Below are 6,000 nucleotides of genomic sequence, written 5' to 3' on the forward strand. Positions count from 1 at the left end.
GATGTGGGGCAGAATATGTTTCTCACTTATATTGATTGAGGGCGTAAAATGACAAAATTTGGACTGGGTTTTCTTGTTCAAAGACGCCGGATCTTTTGATAAAATGTCCCTAACCTATTAAATTTAGCTAAGAAATACGCTCATTCCACCGATTGGACCAAATTCAAGGCAAAAAATAAATAGTGAGGCAATTATACAATAAATAGCGAAATGACAAATATTTAATGGTTATTATGTATTTAAGTTATAGTTTTGGTTAATTATTAAACACGGCCATAGTTTAATCAAATTTTGCTATTTAATTTGTATAATTTGGTTCCTAATTGTTTAAATTCAGAATTTGTTTAATTCGATTCATAATTGTATAATTCGGAATTTGTATATGCTTATCCTAGCTATTTGTATACGATTTGTTGATACATTTAATTTGTATGAGTTATGAAAATTTCATAACTGTATAAATTAAGAATTTGCATATAATTATCTTGTTTGTATATATGATTTATTGATATATTTGATTTGTATAAATTCTGAAAAATTCTTAAATGTATAAATTGTATATACTTATCATGTTTGTATATTGGCTAGCGAAATATACAGACGAAAATATTCATAGCAAACAAAACTATAGTTATGGGGCGTAATTAGTCAAACTATAGCTAAGGAGCATAATTAAAATACTCATAGTATCTATGTTTGAAATTTCCTCCAATTAAAAACCAAATAATTGTTGTTAAGTTAATCTTTTTCCAGCCAGTTAAGGGAAGAAGAAGGGAGAAACTTCTAATAGGAAAGCATGATTTTCTATTTATTGTTGTGTGGGATTTAAAGTTACTTTCTTTAGGGAAAATTACCCTTTTACACATAATATGATGCTATATTTACTTTTATTCCCTTCTACACCAAAAAATTTCCAAATTCCCTCTTTTTCCTTTCTCTCTCTATACCTCACTGATACATCCGCCTCTTCCTTCATCCTCGCCCTAATTTGCTCTAGTTAATTTGATACTCTTCAACCGTTAATCAATTTCAAGGTTCCAACTAAGGTATATTTTAATCTTTCCTTATATGGAATTTCACTTCATCCTCATTCAATCTGATTTCTCCTAAAATTTGTATATTTTGATTTCTTCTGAAAATCTTTGAAAAATTTTCTAAATTTTTATCATTTGCTTTCTTCTGTAAATCTTTCTATTTTTGTTTCTCATACCTTCAATGATACATATGGAATCCGTTCATGGTCTCAAACAGTCCAATAAAAATTAAGGAATTCTTGTTTCTCCTGGTTCTGATTCGTCTTGGGAAGGTTACGACGAGGTTAGATCCAAACATCATAACGATCCAGCAGTGATGAATAAGCTACGTGAAAAATTGAAGTCGAAAGCTACAGTTAAACATGCACCCAAAGAAATAGACAACAAGATTGAAGGGGTTACAACACGCCCTAATCTCCCAAAGGTATGGGTTCAATTAAGTTTTTTGTTTTAGAATGAAAATTTTGTGAAGGTTTTAATGATTCTGATACATATCATTTATGTATCAGATACATAGTGTCTTTTTAAAAGGAATTTTTTTGGAGATTTACTATTTCTGATACATCATGTTTAAGTGTTAGTTTTTGTTGTTTTAAGTTTTAATGATTCTGATACATATACATTTATGTATCAGATACATAATATCTTTTTCAAATGCAATTTTTTGGAGATTTACTATTTCTGATACATCATGCTTAAGTGTCATTTTATGTTGTTTCAAGTTTTAATGATGCTGATACATATCATTTATGTATCAGATACATAATGTCTTTTTCAAATGCAATTTTTTGAGATTTACTATTTCCGATACATCATGTTTAAGTCTCAGTTTCTGTTATTTCAAGTTTTAATGATTCTGATACATCTACATTTATGTATCGGAATATAATATATAATTATTTCTGATACATTTTCTGTATGTATCAGAATCTCATCTCATGCATCAGATATTTTCATGTCAATGCAGGGAATGAAATACGTCATCAAGAAGATCCCGTCCCACCCATTGAGATTCGGCACGGCATATAGGGCTAATTTTCTTGATGATTTTGAATCATCGATTAATTGATGAAACGCGAATTTTGTTTTGAATTGATGCTCTGTTGTTTTCCTTGGAGTCGATGCTCTGTTTTTTGGCTTGAAACTTCATGTACATAACTGTCGCCTTCTTTAACCAATTAATCCCATTAATTAGATCAGTAATTGATTTAAAGAGTCAATCATACCTTATCTCAATCTACTATCCATAAATAGATGATGTGCATTAACTACTCTACAGCTAAAGTTGATGTATCAGATACATAACTTATGTATCAGCAAAAGTGAAAAAATAATTGAAATCAACTTCGGTTTGAATTGATGCTCTGTTTTTTCCATTCGAGACGACGCTCTGTTTTTTGGCTTGAATCTTCATGAACATAACAATTGCTTTTTTTAACAATTGATATGCATTAATTATTCTACATCTAAAGTTAATGTATCAGATACATAACTTATGTATCACCAAAACTGGAAAAAAAAATTGAAATCGAAGTTGGTTTGAATTTATGCTCTGTTTTTTGGCTTGAATCTTCAAGTACACAACAGTTATTTTTTTAACCAAATTAATCCCATTAATTAGATCAGTAATTGATTTAAAGAACCAATCATACCTTATATTAAGATACTATCCATAAATAGATGATCTTCATTAATTACTCTATAGATAATTGATGTATCAGATACATCACTAATGTATCAGAAAAGTTGAAAAAAAAGGAGATATCGGGTAATTTTGGTACAATGAGGGATGTATAGTAATTAGACTTTTCCATTATGCGACTTAGGTAAAGTTTACTTTTCTATGGTGGTGAAGAAGATAAAATGTTAAAATGCATTTTCATGTAAAGTTTGAGTGGCCTGTAGTATTTCGCTCTTTATTTGTGTTCGAAAAATATTGAAGTTTATAGAAAAAAAAATCATAATAGAATAGGAAATAGAAGAAAGATGAAAAATATTTTAGAACTTTGAATTAAACTATTCGAATTTTCATACCAGTAAATAATGTTATTTACAACAATATTTAAGTTGATATATTGCAAAAATATGGCAAACATCTTATTAACCTGAATTAAATTTTACCAATTTAAATGATAGTATTACTATTAAATGCGTGTTGTGAACTTAGAGCATTTGTGTTTTATTAAACCTTTATGTTATAAATAATTACGAAGAAAAAAAGGCAATACCAAAAGATTGACTTTGAACCTTTAATTGATTTATGGAAAATAAGATTTGATAGTTGCTTACATTTAAGTTTTGAAAATCACAATTTAATGATTGTACGTAGTATTAGAAGGAAATTATGATTTGAAGGGAAGTATGGTTAAATTACATATTTTTTAGAACAATAATGGATAGGAACCTACAAATATATTACAAATAACAAATATTATTCTATGTTTTTTATTCAATAAGTTGTAACCAGAGCTATGTGAAGAGAGAAAGTGAATAACTTGGCTATATCGTGGTCCTTGGTGGATTTATTGGCCAATAATTGACTGATCAAAACCATTTGCATGTTTGTTTTTGTTTTTCTATGTTTTCTGTATGTCAAAAGTGAATTAGGTGAAGGTCATTCTATCGACTCGTACTTATCACTATTTCGTCGACAAAATCAAATTGTTATGTCATCTGCTCAACTAAATCTTGTATATGTCATGATTATGAGGTTTCAATCCACTTTTTTGAAAGATTCTACAAAGTATTAAGGTGTACTGCACAGTTATAGCCCTTTTCAATTCTTTATTGATTGTACTTGTACATTATTCCATTAACAGTCTGAGATTTGTGTAAAATAATATAATATTTCTCAATAGCTTTTCAATATTCCTCATCAGTGGCTCGATTAAGTCTCGATACATTCCCATGCTTTATATTTACAGGATTGATTTTTATTTACAGGATTGAAAATGTATCGTATTAAATAAATATCATTAAACTGATTGTAATATCAATGTTATACCAATGTTATATGAATAACAAGAGTTATGTATAACTCGAGGACTCAGATGGCTAATTCAGAAATTCATAGAGGAAATTTGAGAAAATAACCTAATTTGATAAAAGAAAAAAGATGAAGATGAAGAGAATTTATGGTAGTCAAATATAAAGTGTATATTTTATATCTTCTCGAATGAATTATACAAGTATCATTGAATACAATCAAAGAAATGAATCAATCATGTTGCTAACTAATTCCAATTTTGTTAGTAACTAATTCTAGGACTACTACTGTTTATAACTAACTTTTTCGCCAATTTTTTTTAACTGCTTTTGTTGACTTGTCCAACTGATTTAGCTCTCTTTAATAATTTGATAAAAGTTGATTTTTTTCACATGTGAATATTTTTCAAGCGTACGAGTTTCAAATTAATCCTTCTACCCGAAATAGTATCAGAATTATTGATAAATACTATGATAAATTAATCATTCTACCTGAAATAGTATCAAAATTACCGACCAATACTGTAATAAATACTACTTCAGTACTTCTTACTTCATACCTAGGGCCAATATTGTTGTAACCAAATCATGATATCATAATCAATGAAAAGCTAATATAATTTTTCCAATTAATATTAAAAATAAGGAAAAATTAGAATGATACAAATACGTATTTGTTTTTTTATAAATTAGATGGTGTAAGTTCGTGCAAGCACTGGTGACCAAAAAATATATGTCATTAGTATTTGTAGAACAATTTTATATTTTGTATTACATTAGTTGTTATATAATCCAACTTATTGCTAATGCTTTTAGGAGACAAATGGGATGAAAGCACATTGTATACAAAAGAGTGGTTAGAAAGAGAGAAACTCTTCTGTATACAATGGAAAACTCTAATATTTTCCTTCATACCAAAAATTGAAGGGAAATCTGGCCACTCAAGGTAGAACAATAATTTTATCTTTGTTTTACTTTTTATATTCTTCACTTGTTTTTATGTAAATTATTTGTTATAATAAAAAGACGCATTCAACTATGATACAATTACTTAATAATCAATTTCTAACAAATTCTAGTCAAGTCATTTTAGAGACGGTCTACAATTAGTTAACGATTAATCTTAAAGTTAGTTTTAAGAGAAGATTCAGTAGTTTAGAGTTCATCCTGATTCAAATTACAATATTCCTAATGGTGTTATAATCATTATTGTTTAATACAATAATTTTAGTCAGACCAAAACATTAGAATGTGATAGGCATCTAATTTTTTTTTGTAATTATATTTATTCTTTAGTTTCATTATCTAAGTTCCCTTTTCTAAATTTTGAAATAACAAATATAAATTTTAAAATAAAATTTGGGTGATTTGTATGACTCAAATAAGTGTGGTACAATCGAAAGTTTGGAACATATACATTTCAGTCTAATTTCTTCTGAAAGAGAAATTAAAATTAAGGCTTATCTTTTTTTTTAGTAAGATAAAGAAAAAAAAGGGTATTTAGGAATATGAAACATTTCTAAGTAGACTTCATTTTGTTTTTCCATCATTAGAATTCTATTCATGGATGGTTTTATTGGGTTAGTCAATTCAACTAATTTTATGATTTAGTACCACATTGGATCCATTCAAATGTTGCAACGTGAATCAATATGGACCATCTTTTCAATCTCATGGGACCCACAATTTATATGAACTATTTAATATACTGTAGACATTAAATCACTAAAATAAATATTTTATTTTAATTGTATATTTTTAATGGGATAAAATAATCCGAGAGACTGTGTATTTGTACCAAATTGTCATTTCGACTATTGCCCTTTCGATTTTACCATTACAACAACAACAACCCAGTAAAATCCCACATCGTGGGGTCTGGGGAGGGTAAAGTGTACGCAGACCTGACTCCTAGCAATGTAGGACGGCTGTTTCCGAAAGACCCTCGGCTCAATAGAAGCATAGGAAAAAGGTCAGACAA

This window comes from Solanum dulcamara, chromosome 8, assembly GCF_947179165.1.
Source record: "Solanum dulcamara chromosome 8, daSolDulc1.2, whole genome shotgun sequence".
NCBI lineage: Eukaryota > Viridiplantae > Streptophyta > Magnoliopsida > Solanales > Solanaceae > Solanum > Solanum dulcamara.